Genomic DNA, 21,005 nt, shown 5'->3' on the forward strand with positions numbered 1-21,005 from the left:
ACAGGTCGACAGACAAGATCAGACAGGAGTCCCCGTGGACTATGATGTTTGCAGATGACATTGTGATCTGTAGTGAGAGTAGGGAACAGGTGGAGGAGACCCTGGAGAGGTGGAGATATGCTCTAGAAAGAAGAGGAATGAAGGTCATCAGGACTAAGACAGAATATATGTGTGTGAATGAGAGGGAGTATAGAAGAATGGTGAAGATGCAGGGAGTAGAGGTGGTGAAGGTGGATGAGTTTAAATACTTGAGTTCAACAGTTCAGAGTAATGGTGAGTGTGGAAGAGAGGTGAAGAAGAGAGTACAGGCAGGATGGAGTGGGTGAAGAAGAGTGTCAGGAGTTATTTGTGACAGACAAGTACCAGTAAGAGTGAAAGGGAAGGTCTACAAGAGGGTAGTGAGACCAGCTATGTTATATGGGTTGGAGACAGTGGCATTGACAAAAAGGCAGGAGTCAGAGCTTGACATGGCAGAGTTGAAGATGTTAAGATTTGCACTGGGTGTGACAAAGATGGACAAGATTAGGAATAAGTATATTAGAGGGTCAGCCCAGGTTGGAAGGTTTGGAGACAAAGCCAGAGAGGCAAGACTACATTGGTTTGGACATGTGCTGAGGAGGGATGCAGAGTATATTGGGAAAAAGTTGCTAAGGATGAAGCTGCCAGGTAACAGGAAAAGAGGAAGGCCTAAGATAAGGTTAATGGATGTTGTGAGAGAGGACATGCAGGTGGTTGGTGTGACAGAGCAAGATACAGAGGACAGGAAGAAATGGAAACAGTTGATCCGCTGTGGGACCCCTAATGGGGGCAGCCGAAAGAAGAAGAAGAAGAAGATCACAGGCCAATCTCCTTGAAGTAATACTTGACCAAAACCTAAAGTCTGACAAACATATAGCACAAACCATATCCAAAGTCCATAAAAAATGTGGAACCCTATACCACTGTAAAAAAACATATCTAATCAAAAACACCAAATTGACCATATCCAGAACTCACCTTCTCTCTACATTGCTATTTGCATCCTCTGTATTAACAAACTTTAGCAAGACAGACCTACACAAGTTGTCCATGTGCTATAATAAAACAGCCAAATTCACAATCAACTGTAATTTCCACTTCAAACACAGTCAGTCACTAAAACAACAAGGTTGGTTAGAACTCATCATCTTACTAAACTATAACCAGCTCACCATGGCTCATTAATTGCTGTACCACCCAAATAAGATTCCTGATCTCTCAGGCTTACTCAATTTTCACAATTCTGCTCACCAACTAAGATCCACAAACAAAGCCCTTCTTGAAGTAACTAAGTGTAGACAGTGCTGGTGAATCCCTGTGCTCCTACACAGTTGTTAAAATCTGGAATTCTCTTCCACCGAATATCAGATTGCAAAACAGCAGTCCCATCTTTAAAACCCAATTAAAACCGACATCAGTCTGATCTGGCAATGTACCTGTACTGACCATGGCTAGCCCTACTACCACCATTCAGATAAATCTTTTGGCACTACTCAAAGGTCAGACACATAAAAAAAAACTACCATAATGAATTGTATTTTTTAAATGAATGTATATAACTGTATATAGTATTACTGCACTTTCTTAAACAAATACATTGTATTTTCTGCTTTACTACTGTACACTCTATATATTGTACACTTCTGTAACTTCTCATCATACTATGCCATGATATACTATTGTTTGCTCTATTGTTTGTTAGCTGTATTAATTTGTACTCATCTCTGACTTCTGTGTTTTTATCATGTATTTGGAGCTTTTGTATTTTGTATGTTTATGATTGTCATGTATGTGGAGCTTTTCTCCCCATTCAGACCAACAAGTAATCAAATATAAAATAAATAAATAAAAATAAATAAAACAAATGGGGGCAGGAGTAAGTTCTAATTTCTGTGATGATAGAAGATCATGACTTGCTAGCTATAATGAAGCTAATAGTAAAATCAAGATACACAGAACAAGATGGACCTCTCTGAGTTAAGCATGTGGATAGTAAGTTTCTACCCTCCTACCTGCTTACTTTAATATATGGTGAGAGGTCAGCATGAGACAGAGCTGAGATGCTTATAGCATAGCCATTACATCAAGAGCACAAGGTTTCTCCTGAAGTACCTGTTATTTTATTGGTTACAGTTCCACAGACACAACTACAAATGTCTGCATTCCAACAGAAGGGCTCTGACTAGAAGTTTAAACAGGGTTAAGCAGGGCAAGAGATAAGTAAAAATATATTTGAAATCAGTATTTATTTGCTTTGCCTTGTAAGAAAACTGCCAGATCAAAGAAAAGCATTGCCATTTTTCATATTTCAACACACACACACACACACACACACACACACACACACACACACACACACACACACACACACACACACACACGTGAACATTCGCATAAACACAGACATTCACATTCTAGATGGATAGCTAGGATTATGATACTGCAAAATACCCACCACTTCTGTCCACTAAAATTATATCTTTTGTAATGAATTCTTAATGTCATATTTTTCCTGTCCACCTGATGAATCTGGGCATCTTGGAGCAATTGCCTCATGTACCCTGACAACCCTCTCCTCCTACCACCCAACACTACAACCTGTGAGAGATGCACTTATATAGCCAAAGTGTAAGCCAAGCTCTCTCCAGCCAAGACTGTAGTAGACAGACAAGAGGAGAAGTTAAACACCTGCACCACACTGCACTCAACACATAGTCCATCAAAACCTGCACCACCTAAACCCACACATAGTAACACAAAACACACACCTACATTCGGTGAGGCTCTCAATAAAAATCTGCCCAAACAACAGAGACATCCAAAGCTGAAAAACAAGCAACCACCACCCTACAAAACTGCTCAAATGACACACAGCCCACAAAATCAGTGTGCCACTCAACCTCATCCCATAAGGCAAAACAACATACCCAACACACTAGTCATAGGTGACTCTATAGTCAGGCACACTGATGTCCCACTCACCAGGCTAAACAATCAGAAAGTTACTGTTAGCTGCCTGTCGGGTGCCAGGATCTGCCACATAATGCATGCACTCAAGTCACTCCACAACAAGTACAAATATGACTCTGTCCTTGTCCATGTCAGCATGAATGACCTGAAACGTACCTCCCTGGACTACATGAAAAGATACATGGAGGAACTCTTGGATCATGTAGTCCAGGCAGGTATGACCCTAGCCCTGAGTAGCATCCTGCCATAGTCCAGAATGATACCACAATACAAGGACAAAATGATTGACTTCAACAATTGGAAAATATGAAGGTCTCTCCAAACACCATTATATTGGGCCACTTCAACTACCCAAACATAGACTGGGAGCATTACTCTAGCTCCAACACCCTAGTCCAAAGGTTCCTAGAATTTATAAACTCAAATGCTATGGAACAACTTGTTACCACTCCCACAAGAGGGGAAAACATACTGGACCTGATCATCACCAACATGGGGACTCTATGCTCCAGACCAGAAGTGTATCCCTCACTGGTACGATCAGACCATAAACTAATCTCACTGGACATTCTCATCCTGACCCCACCCCCTGCCCAGAAAACCACAGTGAAAAACTTCTCTAAAGCAAATTTCACACTCCTCAAAACTGAGGTGGAATCCTTCAAAACCCCCGGGCCTGTGGAAAATACAGCCCAAACCGCAGAATCCTTTATAAACGCATTCTATGAACACCTTCAGGAATGCATGGATCATGCAATCCCAAATAAAACCAAGACCCAATCCTCCAAAGGCAGACGTCCTGTCTGGTGGACCCCAGCCATAAACAAACTATACAATAGAAGGAGGGAGCTACTACATGATAGAGCAAAATCCCAAAAAGGGAATCATCTCTGATCAGTATTAGCAAAAAACTACGGGCACTCATAAAATCGTCTAAGGCCAGCTTCGAGAGAAAAATTGCACAGGACACTAAGGATAATCACAAGGCTTTCTTTAGTTATGTTAGGAACCTGGGTGGGAATTCCCAGATATGCTCAGAATTAGTCCAAAATGACAAAAAATACACTGAACCCACAGACATTGCCAACATCCTAGCTGACAGGTTCAGCACAAACTCCCCCCCCTCCCCACCAAAAGGGCAAATATCTATCCCAGCAGAGTGCTGCCCCCCTGACATCTCAGATGCTCAGGTCAGAGCTGCCCTCTCCAAAGCAAAAAACACAGTATCAATGGGACCAGACAGTGTCCCAGGCTGCATCCTACATGAACTCCAAGAAGAGCTAAACCCAAACATAAAACTACTGTTCAATCTCAGCCTTACTACAGGATATGTACCCAAAGAGTGGCGTACAGAGACAGTGGTCCCTCTCCACAAAGGTGGTGCCTCAACGGATCCTGGAAACTGTCGCCCCATAAGCCTGACTAGCTTGGTCTGCAAAGCTATGGAAAGGATCATCATGGACCTCATAAATAAAGATATTGGGGACCTACAGACACTGGATCCTACCCAGTTCGGCTTTGTTAAGGGCAGATCCTGCCTCTTAAACCTGGTCGATTTCTTTGAAACAGTCACCAAGGCCATTGACGAGGGGAAGGTGGTCCACACAGCCTGCCTGGACCTCGCAAAAACCTTCGATACAATACCCCACTCGGGCATTATAGATAAGCTCACCAGCTTAAATATAAACCCCTATGTCACTAGACGGGTTGCAAACTGGCTCAAGGACAGATCCCACATGGTTAGAATTGCTGGAGCCATGTCAGACTCCAAACCAGTTACAAGTGGTGTCCCACAAGGCTCGGTCCTGGGACCTCTCTTGTTCGGTATATATTTCTCGGAGGTACAGGCCAACACGGAAGGACTGTGGCTGACCAAGTTCACAGATGACTGCAAAATGGGTGCCATAATAGACTCTCCAGCCGACACAAGCATCTTCCAAAAGGGCCTCATAGAAACAGACAACTGGTGCCAGAGCCATGGCCTCAAACTAAACGCCAAAAAGTGTATAGTCATCCCCTTTGGCAAAAACAAAGTGCCCACAAATTACCACATAGGTGGTAATCCATCAAGTACAGAAGTAGTAATTAGGGACCTGGGGACCTAAGTTGATAGCAATCTCTCATTTGACAACCACGTGGCCAAAGTGGTTAGAAAAACATTTTATATAGCCCACCTAATCATGAAGGAATTCACATCTAGATCAGGGGAGGTCATCGTGCCTCTTTACTCATCCCTAATCAGGCCCATAATTGAGTACAATGCCCCTTTTGGGATGTACCTTACCAGACACCTGCAGCAACTGGAAAGACCCCAAAAGTACCTCACCAAGAGGATCAAAGGGCTCAAACAGATGCCATATGCTGCCCGGTTAAAGAAACTCCAGCTCTACTCAGTGGCATACCGCCTGCTCAGAGGCGATCTGTGCTTGACATATAAAGTCATGTCCAACCCGGAATTAATGGACATGCTGCACCTCAGAAAATCCAAATCACATCGAGCTACACGCTCGAGAGACTTGAACCTCAGCACTGAAATAAATAGGACATGCTGGAGGGACAGATTCATAACCCAGAGGCTCCTTTCACTCTGAAATAAAATCCCAGTCCAGGTTAGGCAGAGTCCCTCATTGACTCTCTTCAAGAGGAATCTTGATGAGTGGACGGGAGATTGTAGGTTTAACCCGGGTATCACTTCTGTGTCACTGTTAGACAGAGGCACAGTATACTAACCTCGAAAAAGGGCATAGCAAAATTAATTTAAAATGGGTGGCGAAAGCTAAACACACTCTGGCTAGGCTTATAAATGCCCTAGGGCAGATAGCCTAGTATGAACCTATGAACCTATGAATCCTATACAAATGCACTGTATAAGCAAATACACAAGTACATGGCTCGTGCCATCCCCAACAGAACCAAGACACTATCCTCCAAAAAAAAGGAAGGCAATTTGGTTGTCCCCTGCCATAAACAAACTCTACAACAGAAGGAAGAAGCTGTTGCAAAAAATAGTAAAATCCCCTGATTGCAGAAACTCCCTGGTCAGCCTCAGTAAGAAGCTGAGATCCCTCATAAAATCTTCCAAAGCTAGTTACGAAAATAAAATCACCACTGATTCTAAAGAAAACCACAAAGCATTCTACAGCTATGTCAAGAATCACAATGGTGACATTCAGATCTGCTCTGAGCTGCAGCACAAAGGCACTAGATATACTGAACCAACTGATGATATTGCCAACATCCTGGCAGATAGGTTCAGTGCAAACTTCACCCCCCCCCCCACAAAGGGCATTCACTATACCGGAAGAATGCAAAGTCCCTGTAATCACAGCTGCACACGTAGAGACTGCACTCTCCAAAGCCAAGATCACAGCATCCATGGGACCTAACAACATCCCAGGCTGTGTTCTGCATGGACTACAGAATGAACTGGCACCCCACCTAAGTACCATGTGCAATCATAGCCTCATTTCAGGCTTTGTGCCTACTGAATGCGGCACAGCAAAGGTTATCCCACTCCACAAAGGAGGTGCCACTATGGCCCCCGGGATCTACTGCCCCATTAGCCTGGTCTGCAAGGCCATGGAACATATCATCTTGGAGCTTATAAACAAGGACATAGGTAACCTCCAAACTCTGGACCCCACTCAGTTTGGGTTTGTAAACGGTAGGACATGTCTCCTAAACCTGACTGACTTCTTTGAAGCAGTCACCAGAGCCGTAGACGAGGGTAAGGTAACTCTAACATAGAAAGGCTTTAGAAATGGAAAGTTAAAATAAGTTTTAAGTTTCAGATTTTAATAGGTTCTTAGATTAGAATTAGGCTAACTGCCCTTGTGGGCCATTTTAAGTCTAGCTAATTAACTTATGTGAGAATCAAACCCTACACCAATGACTCGACTAACACACAGGTATAAGAATATGAATTTTTCTATTGATAGAAAAAAAAACTGATTTGCAGAACAAATTTGTGACTAACCTTATACCACATTTTTGAACAGATTACTATTTTCTTTTTACAATTCAGGTAGCATGATTTCCTTCAAACAGAACTTAGATACATGAGTGAAAGACAGCTTATCTTCCATATTTTGTAGAGTCTGTGTTCCTTGTCGGCCTTCAAGTCAAAACTTAGGAATTAACTTTATGAACTTATGACATGACTTTGATAACTGGTTATGCAGATGGCATCATTCTAGGTGGATTCAGTATGTGTTTTCTTGGTATGGTTGACAAGTCTTCTTGCTTTTCCAGGGAGGGTCTTAATTTCTTTTACCATGACATTCACATTCTGAATAACAATTTTATTCTGTCTGCATGGTGCTTTTTTAGCAGAGTAAAGGATTTATCACCTCATGAATGATTCCTCCAGATCCCAAATTTCAACTCTTAGATGACAAAATCACCTTAAATTGACTGCTATTTTATAACTAGCTATAGAACATGATCTGTCCCACTACTGACCACTGCATCTACCATAATGCCTTACATGAAATCCTCATTAGTCTTAGCATCTTTATATCGGGGGTCTTCAACTATCTTCCAGTTAATTGGCTTATATACCAATGGTTCATCCCTCTCTAACATAGATGGCAAGCAGGCAGGATATTTTGTTTAGATGTTTTAATACATAGAAACACATCAGGATGGATAGCAGCATCATAAAATATAAACAAACTGATTAACAGAGAGACCTTACATACATATATGCTTACATCTCAGCAGCTTATTAGAAAATTGCAGTCTAGCTTCCATGTGCTCAGTATTTATATACTTGTGCAAGTCCATGGATAGCTTCTTAAAGGTACATACACACAGATTGATCTATATCCTCCCTCTTAAAAAGATTGCCCTTTGTGAAAAACAATATTGAGTTAGACATGCATTACTGCAGACATTAGAAACAAAACACAATGCTCATGTCCAAGTTGCTGTATATCTGGTACATGGTTTAGAGATACAACCAAATCTCATAACATGCAATGTGTGCCACTGATGAGGTTGAAATTCAAGTGGCATTCACACAGTACAGTAAGGCAGAACAAGATATATACAGAACGATAATGTAAAAAGACACAGATTATAGACTCTGGTCTCACAAGACTAGGAAACACAGTGCAATAATTTGCAATAATTCAAAAGAGATACAAGGCAACACAGTACATAGGCATGGGTGCCACCATATTAGTGACCACAGTAGTACAATTAAAAAGCGATATAATCAAGCAGAAATGATTCAGGATACAGTCACAGCACTAATGACTATCAAATGCAGTGCAATGTTATAAAAGCCAAGCAGTACAAGCAGAGACAAATGCAGGACAGGGTACAGGCAGGCTATCACAAGACCAATAATTATAGTACAACAAAACTCAAAGTGATCATACGTCTCCACCTGTTAGAGCAAGAAATCTGGGCAAAGCCATAAATAATGGGAGAACAAAGGCCCTAAAATAGGGACCATTTTTAAATATTGCTCTTACAAGCTTAGAAAGTTGATAGGATAACAGGTTTTGCATTAGCACAACTTTTCTGACGAGTATGAAGCCTGAAACTCAAATATCTGTCATTATTTTCTGAACTCAGTCCTCAATGACCTGCCAATAATTTGCCAAAAACATTATGAGGAGCAGACTAAAAACATAAGGCAAAAATCTGGACAAGTGATACAAAGAATCAGCATAAGCAGAGTTTTCAGGAAGGTTTGCAAGCATAGTATAACAATATAAGAGTGGCAAGTGCATGCCATAAAACACTGCAAGCACTGCACAGTAAAGTTCAAAAGTAATAAATAGGTACCAAAAGACTTTGCTCATGCAGTAATTAAGAAGTGATACAAGCACCAACAGTAGTGTTACAATAAAAAAATCTTGATTTAATCTAACATGTTGTTCAGTGTTAGAAGCTATGCTGTAAGCAGGCAGGTGGAACAATACTCATTCTGCATATATTACTAGTTTATACATCGTCTGTGTTGTTTTTCATAGGTTCATAGTTTCATACCAGACTCGATTCAATGGACTGCATGTAGCCTAGCCACATGATTCCAAATTAAATTTTACCAAGACATAACATTTGTTTCAGAGAATGAATTACTTTGAATTTAGTTACATCCCCTTTCCATAAGGGCCTGAGGAACAGGACAGACCCCTAACAGGATGAATTACACTGGACGTAGTTATGATCCCTTTCCATGAGAGCCTGAGTGTCCAGACCAGGGTTATACTTACAATTGCCCAGCCAGTCATTAAGGTTACACTGACAAAGGGTCAGGGAACTACAATGCTTTACATCAAAGGGGACTTTATTCCACAAAACAGATATTTTCTGTGATAGATATCTATCGTGTCAGCAGGTCCTATTTATATTATAGTGGAAATTCAGGTCTCATGATCAGGTGTTTACGGTGTTATTACTTTTGTGGATGAGAGGGAGGTTGTATAACATCATATCCTATGAGAGTCTATAGGCTAGGCAAAGTTTCCCTCTTAAAAGTCTGTGGGAAGCTAAAAAGACAGAGAGTCCTTTAAGGTGATCAGGGTACCTCAAAGTGGACATGTCTTTTTGAATTGGTAAGGATATGCTGTGGTTTCTCAGGCTGAGTCAAGTGCTTAGTTAAGTATATACCAAATGAGGCATTATACTGTGTAACTGGCCTGATAAGGACTGAGTAGAGGTGGATGGTGAGTTCCCTAAATTACTAGAGATACCACTGGTGATCCACCTGGCTATATAAAAGGTCTTCTTAACAACAAGGTAATGTGAAGGTCAAAGGATAAGTTATTTGTCAATGAAAGTACACAAGTCCTTAATGACTTATCAACCCTTATGGGAGTTTTTAATATATTATAAGAGTATGACTGCCTGGATCTGACAATGGACACAACACTGCATTTCCTGGCATTTAGCTTGAGGCTGTAGTCTAAATACCGTGTATTGATGTGTGCTAGGCCTTCCTGGAGAATCTGGTGGTCAGCTGGGGTGTTTTTGATGGATCTATATCACATTGTCGAACAAACTATTTAGTGAATACCTATTTGTCAAACTATATTTGTTGAAAGCTCTATCCATCAAATGACAATTTAAGTGAAAGTCTTTGCTGGAAAAATAACCAAAAGGCCAACAATTGATCATCACAAAAATAATAAAATGTAAAACCCACTCATGTGGGGGACTACACCCCACACACTCCACAATGTGGGGGGGCTGCACTCCCTACAGACCTCTTCTTTGTATACCAACTCTGAGATCGCACTACAGTGGGAAAAAGGGCAAATTTCCACTGATGGCACTGTTTTTCCCCCTGGGAAATAATTTGCTAAAACAATCACTCGATGGATAGAGCTTTAGACAAATAAAGTTTGACAAATAGGTATTCCCTAAATAGTTCATTTGATAATGTGATATAGACCCATTTCTGGCAGCTCACAATCTGCAATTGTCAGAAAACTTTGTCAGCTACACCTCCTTGGTGTTGAACTTGACATCAGAAAAGTAGATACCAAAGAGGAGTAGTCCAAGTAAAGTTCTCTGGAGTATACTCCTGGTAACAACTTCTCTTGCTGAGAGTGTCCATACAACACTAATAGAATGGTATCTGTCAGTGAGTCAGTTTGCTGTCTATTGGGTAACATACAGACTGACATTTAGTTTGATTTGTTTATTAATGATGTTGATGTAGGAATAATGTCAAAGGCACTGGTCAATTCCAAGTATGCAATGTGAACCAATTTGCTTTAAAACAATATCTTGGTGACTTCTTCAAAAAATTCCAGCTTTTGGAGGCAGGATCTGCATTTAACAAACTCAGATTGGTTTCATTACAGGGTCTGAAGACTGCCAATGCCATTGTTAATTTGTTCGATAAGGATGCACTCCATTGCCTTAATGATAAAGCTGGTGAGACTTAACATCTCAGTAGCTTCCTGGATCAGTAGTAAGTTCCCCTTTGTGGAGTGGAATGACCATAGTAGGCCTCCATACCTCTGGCATGATTCCATTGATGAGGTTGCGACTGAACACAATTAATAACAAATCAGGCAGGAAATGGTTCATGCTGCCAGGAAGATAGCCTGACACATTATCTAGACCTTAGAATTACTGTTGCACAGTTCACTTAAGACTTGCACAGAGGTGATCGAAGGGTGGCATAGGCAAAATAATGTGCTGTATAATTTGCCAGAGATTGAGGAGTAAAGTTTATGCTGACTTTCTCTGCTAATATGTTGAGTATGTCTTCAGAGGATGAGTATGTAGTGTTATTTTCTATTAATCTAAAGCATTGTCGGTTATTACTTCTAAGGTTCCTAATATACCTAAAGAAGGCTTTGTGGTTATCCTTAACATGGGTAGCAATTCTCATTCCGTACTTGTTTTTTGAGGATCTGATTTCATCTGTACATGCTTTGTTAATCTTTTTGAGTTCTTCTATATCTGATTTGATGCTAATCTTGCTTTTGCAGGCAATATATTTTTTATTATTATTATTATATAGTTTGCTAATACTGACGTTCCACCAGATGAGTTTGTTCTTAAATTTGGCACTGTATTTATTTGTTAAGGGGACCTAGGCCTCAGTGCAAAATTTGAAGTAGGCATAGAACATATCTGTGAATAGCGTGGCATATGATGTGGGTCATTGAGATGAGGAAGGTTCTTGAATTTCATCAGGTAATTAGTTAGTTGAAGTAAATTTGCCTTGACTAGTCTCTGAAGATGGAGGGGTTATGAGGTAACTTGGGTCTTGCACTTAAATACGTGCTGCTTCATTGTCATCAGAAATGACCAGAGATTTGGTAACTATATGTACTGAATAAAGGTGGGTGGTCTAGACTGGTAAGAACAAGGTCTAAAATCTTTGACCCTTTCATTGGGATTTGGACAATTTAGTTAAAGGGGCTGATATTAATGAAGTCTAGAAATCTCTGAACATACTAATTTGTGGAAATACAGGTTCCCCAATTTATGAAGGGTTAGTAGAATTCACTCAAGATTATAGTGTTGGTCTCTACATTAAGGAATGTTAATCTGTTAAGATGTGCCTCATGGTTAGCTTGGGCAGTAGTGTAGTTGTCAATGAAGAAGTATTGGGTTTTGTTTATTGTGAGAAGAATGCAGAGGATGTCAGTGTCACTACCCTGCTTTATGAGTCTAGAGGTAAAATGTTTTATTGGGAACACAGATACCCCTCCATCAGCAACATTTTTAGTATAATATTGGGTCTGAAGGAGTAGTATGCATAAAATCCCTGTACTGCTGGAGTGCTATCACTATTCTGAAACCATGTGTCAATAACTATGTATATATTTATATTTTTCAGAGTTAGGGATGCTTGTAAGTACTATAACATTTTGTTAAGACTTCAGGATTCAGCAGTGCTACTGTAATATTGCTTTTATTTTGGCTGGGCATGTGTTTAATCTGAGGAGAGTGACCTTGCCTAAGAAAGACAGTATAAGGGAAGAAAAAGTCAGCCAATATACAGAAGCCATAAGAAGAGAGATGCAGGATATCATTAGCTATGCAGCCATGGCTGTCAGTTATGTCCTCCCATGCTGATATACATATTGGTATCCCTTTGAATGACATCAGCAGCTGAGCCAATAATTAAAATAAATTATCTTTTCTTTGTACTGTGGCATCATTTCTGATGAATGTAGGAAACTGCTGAATACTAGCTTCACACCCAATTCAGATTCATACTCTTGAGAGTTCCATCACGTCCCTTTTCATATGATCGAAGGAGGTGCATCTCAAGTCATTCACTCCCACTTTCCCAATAATCAGGTCACATGTATATTTGGGGTGAAAGGATGTGAGGGATCTAGATACACTGCAGATCCTGGCACCTGAGAGACAGCTAACCATCATGTTGTCCTTGGTCAGCTTATTCGTGGAGCATGTATGTGTCTAACTATGAAGTCACCTATAAACAGGTCCTGCTGCCTTAAGGACTTTTGCCTGCTGGTTATATAATTTCATTTTGTTTACTGCAGTGTCAGAGCATGCTGTATGTTGGTGTAGACCTGTTGATGTTGTATAGCATGCAGAAGGCAGATATGAGGATTTAAGCTGATATCTAGATTTAGGAGTTCTATGATGTCTGGGTAGAGGTTTTTAACTGCATTGTCATTAGACAGTTTTGTGTTTCCATTATTTGGATGTTGCATCTGTGTATATGGGGGGCAAGACATTTTTAAGCTCACGTCATATCGGCAAGACCATATGATCAAATTTCTGAAAACTCGAACAGTAGAAAACCCCCCACAAAATCTATCTTTTTTTTACGGTTATGCAAGGGGACACCCCCCCCCGTACCCCCTGCTAATTTTATATATATATATATATATATATCAGCTCTAAGGTCATACTACATTGAGGAAAACAGTAAATGTCCTAATCCTCACTGTACCGTGATTTCCACTCAAAAGCTTTGGGTTTTCAGAAATTTTATCATATCTTCCCACTGATCGGAATTTCAGGTTTCTGAAAACTCAATCAACTGATAGGGATCCTGCTAGAGGTATAACATTCTACATCACATAGATGTTATTCAGTTATGAGACAGAATGCTAAAGGTTAAATCATGGCCTTGATTTGCATTTATTTTATCCAAATTAGCTTTCAATTATCACCCTTTTTAACAACCGGTGTACTTTTTTTCTTCTAAAACACTATTTTTCTTTATGAAATATCAGATTGCGTTTTCCTTCAATTTGTATCCAACCACTAGTCAAATATTTGGGGTATAACACCTACTTTATTCACCTATGGGGGCCCTGTTAATTTGCTAATAGTAGCCATATTGCTGTTGTTTAAGTTTTATTACACCACAGGCCTGACAAGTTGCCTGATTTCTTATACATTTCCATTGCTGGGTTGATATTTTTTTTCTCTTTCATCCCATATTAAACATTTATCAGCAAATATTGCGACAATACTGATTCCCTTTCCTTGGTCTTCTAACACTTGCAAAAGTTCCTTAATTTTACCTCTTAGTAGATTCATAATTATACTAAATAAACATGGTGACATGAGACAATGGTAATGTGTCTCTGTGTATGTAACCTTTGAACTGTACAGCTATACTGGCAAATATGTCAAAAGTTGTGTACTTATAAATGGAATTTATTCAGTGCAATAACTTTATTCAAAAACACTCTTTTCTTTAAAACTAAGTCAATCAAGGCCTAATTTAGTGAGCCAATGATCCCTTTAATGTCAGGCTGCGTTATGCTTGTTTCCATACTTTTAGCTTCATACGTGTTATTAAATTTGTTGCTGCATACAAATTATGTGATTTTTGTCAACCTGTAACAAAACCTTCATGACCTGATTTTTGAAAGCGCTTTATTTTACCTTATTGCTAACATCATTCCAATGTTTTTGAATCTACATTTATAAGGGATATATATATATTGATATTTTGGGGTGTTTATCAAACCTCCTTTCTCTTTTGGTAAAACAGATCTCCTTAGCTGCATTTCGGTAGGGGTATATTTGAATGTGTTGGAACTGCAATCTAAAGAGCTAATAACCCTTCTGTTATACCCCTCCTTTTTTATAACTGATAGCAACCCATCTGCGTCAGGAGTCTTGTTAGGTCTTGGTTAATTTATGGCTTTCTCAATGTCCTCCTCTTTTTCAATTTCTTTCTTAATAGCAGATTAGGAGAGAATGTGTAATGCTACATGCAATGCGCTAATTTGGTATTATACAATCATTACAGTGTTTTGGATATCTGAATACCTTTGTCATGTGTCACCATACTGCCTTGCCCATCTCTTATTTCCATAATCATTCTGTTCTTAGCTTTGTCATTGGATTCCATATGATTAATTTCTTTTTTTTCAGTGCTCAGTGATCCAGTATATGCCCAGAGATATAATTGTATACGATACAGTCTGAGTTCTCAATCTTTGTTCTGATTGATAGTTCCAGTGACCCTAACTATATAATTATTTCCAGGTTTCTTAGCCCATCTGAGCTATTTGTTCTCTTTGTCAATGATTCTGTTTTCACTTTTCCTTTTTCCTTTGGATCCGATCATCTACCTTAATTATCCCTCTAAGAGCATCAATAGCTGCATCTTGCTGCAGAATACCATCTTCTTTCTCTGGTATATTCTTATCATTCACTTCCTTTACTGTGTGTTTCTTTCTTTTCTTTGCCTCAAAATTTCTAGACTAACAACATCTTCATTTCCAGTGTGAATTTCTTTCAAGTGCAATGGATACATAATGTGAAATACACCATTCAGTAATCCGAATATCTACCACCCTTTCCATTTAGGCCTCCTTAAGTAAAAGTGAGTATATTCAACTTACCTATACTTCTGTGCTCATTGAGAAGGCATACTGTATGTTTACACCTAAAAAATCAACCCAGTCTTCATAGCCTATCCTCTCAAAAACTACCCAAGCCTAAATGTGAACCTTGTTTTAATCTACAGTTAGATTCTTTCCATATGATTTTTGTATGCAGCTTTCTTTAATATGCCATCTTCATTCAATAAAAATATGTAAAACATATTAAGGGCCATCTCTATTCTGTCCACATAGACTACTTACTATCTAATCCTGAGAGTTAATTCTTGACCTCCAAATTATCTACTTATATATGCTGTGATTACTTCCTTTGCAGTTATTTGCAAATCATTTGAAATCATCAGAGGCAGACATTTTTATATCCACACAAACTCCTTCTGAAGATGTTTATTTTAAATCTTCCTACATCCTTATTTATTTATTGTTTTCTTTGGCTAACTATGTTGACATTTTTGTTCACAAACCATTATATTACACATATCTTCTTAATCAAATTTGAGCTCCTATGAAATCAATTTTATTTCTTCTCTACATTTCCTATTTGGTTCTTCTCTTTGAAATGGATTCCTATATTGTACAGCTATAACATACAGAAGGCTTCTACCAAAGACCAGTACTACTAACAGCAGCTCTTATTTTGTGCAGCATACCCCACCACACACACACACACACACACACACACACACACACACACACACACACACACACACACACACACACACACACACATACACACACACACACACACACACACACACACACACACACACACACACACACACTGATAATTGGCCTGAAGCAAATGTATACACTTCTGGTAGCCTTTTAGTAAAAAACATAAGACAATTTTCAATTTATTCTAAACAAACAATAGGCCTTGACTCACATTATGGGAATTCAGTAATTTAATGTGCTTCTTCTAAGCACAGTGGTTTTGTGAATTAGTTTGTTCTGCAGAATTGAAAATGTAAAATTACCAAAACCTATTGGTGAGCACTCACAGATAATTTAATCTACTACTCACTGAGAATAAATAAATCATAGATTTTTACAAATTCCCAGTGACATCGTTCGTGGAATCACTTACTAGCCTTTTGCAATACAAGCCATAGTTGGAAAATCTGATTATTTTGTCTTGTTATCTAAAATCACTAATACTACTATTAAATAATGAAAATAAACACCCATTTTATAAGTATTGTACTTACCCGACACCACTTCTCTGAAACGTCATTAAAACAAAAGCACGGACTGCTGAAATCATTCCCTGTGTAAGGAACCACTTGGCCACAATGGTGAACTTTGCCTTTTCTTCAGTGTAGTGCAATCTTGGAGTTGGTATATTTAAGTAGGAGGGTGTGGGGGGCGAAGCCCCCACATGGGAAATGTGGGTGAGGGTCAAAGCTTCCCCACTTTGGTTGGTTTATTTTGGTCCCTTTAGTTTTTTTCCATGGTGGCCAAGTAGTTCATTTCACAGGGAAAAGATTTTGGCAGTCCATGCTTCCGGTTTAATAAAGTTTTGGAGAAGTGGAGTTGGGTAACTAAAATTTGATGAAATGTAATTTTGTTGATACAAGGTAGACCCATATATATATATATATATATATATATATATATATATACAGATCCCCTATATACCTGGTTGAATGACCATTTATGCCTATGACCACATTATTGATGTAAGAATGTCAAAATTACAAATGTCAACATGTACTGCACATGATCCTGGGATTACCAAGGAGCAGTGCAAGACAAATGCAAGTGTTTTGCAGGGGGGGGGGGCAAGCCCTCCTGCACCTCTCTCACTAATTTTATATGATAATTCAAAGACCATACAATTCATGGGGAAATGGAATATCCTCCTACTCAGTGACTGTTGAGCTTGTGCACTCATCAACCATATGTTTACATCAACCAAATGCTGTCATCAACAAAACAGATGTCGGCATAACTGGTCACTCGACCGGTTATAGGAGACCCGTATTATATATACATGTATTGATAGATAGCTATGATTATAGGCAGATAGATATGTATACAGAAAAAGAGAGAGACAGGAAGAAAGATATAGATAGCTAAAGTTATTGATATAGATATAAATTGAATTCCAATGCCCTATTATATCAGTCATGCATTCTGGTCAGATTCACATTCATATGGTAGAAAATAATAATTTATTTACTGCCCTGAAAATTAAATAGTTTTATGTACTTAGATACTTGCATGTTTTAATTTCCATATGCATTTTATAACAACTTTGAGCTAATAAATAAATAACAGATATGCATGAGAGTGGACCAAAACAATGAGGCAGTTCAAAAATCAGAAAAAATGCTATAAAATGAAATATAAAAAATTTGTATAAAAACTAGGCCATAAAATGGCAGAAAAGCAAACAAGATACTCAGAGCAAAGCTCATCAATTAATTTGTATGTTTCTTTAAATACTTCTATTTGTTACTTATTTATTGGTGAGGTCCTCTTTTTTGATTAATTTTGATTATCTCTTTTTTGATTGGCAGTAGGCTTGATTTGAATCTATTAATACTGGTTATGCTGTAAGAGATTTTTAACTTCTGAAGAAGCAATATATTAACTGTGAAAGTCGTAACATTTTTTAATAAAATTATTGGACTTGGAACTGTTTTTTGAACTGCCAAATTGTTTTGTTTCTGTCCCATGTTTATCTGGTATGGACTTTGGCTTTTGGGTGAATCATTCTTCCTTGGCGCAGCTTTTGTGGTGATTTATATTTTGTTCCTGTGGCTAATTGGAGCAATGGCTGAAGGCAGCTCTAGTAATATTGAGCTTGCATATATTCCATCTGTTAATGCAATATCATTTACAGGGAGACTGTCTGATTGTTTAAAGAGCCATAGTAATACCTTGTTGGAAGGGAAAGTTGAATTTGAGACTAGAAGGTTGGATACATCAGGTATACATTTTGGTCAGTTTTTTTAAATTACGTTCACACTATTGAGAATGTTATATACAAATTAAAATGCCTACAGACCAACAGTATCACTTGGAAGCATGTCTTGAATATCAAGTTGTTCCCTGTGGTTTGAGGATCCTCAAAATGCCCACATATAGGGAAAAGTATCCTCAGTTACTAGCCTGATGTCAAAAATGAACCTAGAATTGAGTTTCAGCTATTTACATTTATCAACTGAGTTTTCAGCACCAGAAGAAGTGCTGATTTTAGAAATAATTGTCACAGTACAGCACAAAATGTACCAACTGTTTCCCCGTGATATGGTTGATGAAAGGGTGAGTGCACTGAGTCTGCCACTTGGTTTGAAAGAAGACTGCTCTGTATCAAATTTAGGAATCTGGAAAGGGATAGGTCAGACCTTACAGAAGGACATGTATTTTCTTTGGCCTAAGACTAACAACCAGAGGCTTGATCCAGTTTCCTTACTGCTACTGACCCATGTACGATCCCAGAAAGTCCTTTGGCTGCCTGTAGTTTGAATAACATGAATAAAGATGTCAGCATTAATTGCCCACAGACATCAGACAATGGAATGAAGAGTAATGATTTGTGTGTATTGCCCCATAGAGATAATTGACCCAGGAGGAAAGATACTGCACCACCAATGATAGAGATCGCTGTGGTTTAATCGCAGAATAACAAGGAAATGGCCCAGTAATCTCATCTTCCTGAAACCATTGAAGGCAAATGAAGGGATGTATTGGTTATTGAGCTGGTTTTTCAGGTCTTTCCCATAGCTTTGTTCAAGAACGGGAATCAAGATGTACATATGACGAGAGAGCGGTCATGAAGCAGAGGGAGAGTAAAATGAAAGAAGCAGCAGGAATTAAAAGAACCATGGACAATGAAGAAAATGTGTCAGAGGAAGGTAACTCAGTTTGGAACATTTCTTCTAGATGACTCACAGACAGTGAGCATTCATTATTAGAGAAAGGGTTATCATTTATGCTCACTCAAGAAGTATAGATAACGTTTGCTATCATTGATTTATAAATGTTTGTTAGGGACACGATGTTGGAAATGTAATTTAATAATTCTAATGTTAGCAGTACAACCAACAATTTTAAGAAAACCAGTACTTTCCTTCTGGTGAATCATCCAATTTTATACGCTTTTTGCAAACTATGTGAGAATGGCTTTCATGAAGCATTTAGTAAGAAGAGTAAAAAGAATAAAATGAATTTGAATGTTAAAGATTGGATGGCTTTGAAGCAGTTATAAGGGGATGAATCAATTGTAAATAGGCCTGCGGATAACGGAGGGCCAGTAGTTGTAATAGATCATTATTTTTATTATGATTCTATGAATAGTATGTTGAATGATGAAAAGATTTATAGAGAAACTGGGAGAACTGAAATGGTGAGAATGACATCTAGAATTTATAGTACCTTGTATGACTGTTTGTTGTGTAGAGATATTAGTTATGATTTGTTTTAATATTTTATTGTAAAACTCCTATAGTTCCTGTTATCCATGGTCTACCAAAGATACATAAAGACCCTTTCCATCCACACTTTAGACCTATAGTGTCAGGTCGAGGTTGGTGTAAGGAGCCTCTGTCAATATATGTTGACAGATTATTGTGACCTGTATTAGGCAAAAATGTCAATATACTGAGAGACTCAAAGCACTTCTTGAAAAATATATATAGATTTCTGCAAGGGAGGCTAAGAAATCAAGATAACCTACTTTTGGTGAATTGATGTCCATTCGTTGTTCACTATGATACCCAAAGATATTGGGATAGATATGCTTAGGAAGTATTTATTAGAATACAGTGCACTAAGACATACTTCTGTTGATTTAGTTTGTTTATTGATGGAAATAATTCTTGAAAACAATGTGTTCTTGTTTCGCCAACAGTTATACTTGCAGAAGGAGGGTGTAGCCATGGGCAAATCAACTGCAAATAATTATGTGAATGTAGTAATATCGAAATGGCAATGTGACACATTTTTGAAATTTTTGAGCAGGAGACTAGTTGTTTTTTTAAAGACATTTCATTGACAATTTGTTTCTATTATGGGATGGGTCTGAAGAATATTTGATTTTGTTCTTTGACCATCTCTAAATGAGTACTTATTTTCTTAAATTTGACATGAATGTGTCACTTGATAAGATTCATTTTTTGGATGTGAAACTTTTATAGGAAGTGTGATGGAGTTTTTTGCACAACTATTCACAGGAAGGAGTGTCATAGGAACAATCTCTTACATAGAAGAATATAGTAAAGGGCCAAGGTCTGAGGATGTCCAGGCTGAAGCCTGATGATAATAAGTTTGAAGCTGATTTGAGAGACTTGCCGGATAAGTTAAAAGAGTGAGGATATAGTGATAATGATGTAGAAATGTCATTGCCTGATGTTCATGGTTTTAGATCTACAGTAGTTAAACCTTTTGTTTTCTGATGATGTTGATTTGATGGAGAGTTCTGTTGAACCAGGAAAAGCTGTTGTGCAAGTTCCCATCTAATTTGGTAGTAATGTTGCCTCTATGACTGAAGTCATAAAGAAATATTGGCCAGTTCTAACTAGTGACCTGAACATCAAGAGAATAGTAGGGGATGTACCTAGTTTTGCTTTTAAGAATAAAAAGTCCCTTAAACGTATGTTATGCTATCCTGGAAAGAGGACGACTGATTTATGTTTTTTTACTCCAGTGGTCATGCTCACATGTAAAAGATGTAATTTCTGTGTTTAC

Source organism: Protopterus annectens, chromosome 5.part0, assembly GCF_019279795.1.
Source record: "Protopterus annectens isolate FY-2018-M chromosome 5.part0, PAN1.0, whole genome shotgun sequence".
NCBI classification, from domain to species: Eukaryota; Metazoa; Chordata; order Ceratodontiformes; family Protopteridae; genus Protopterus; species Protopterus annectens.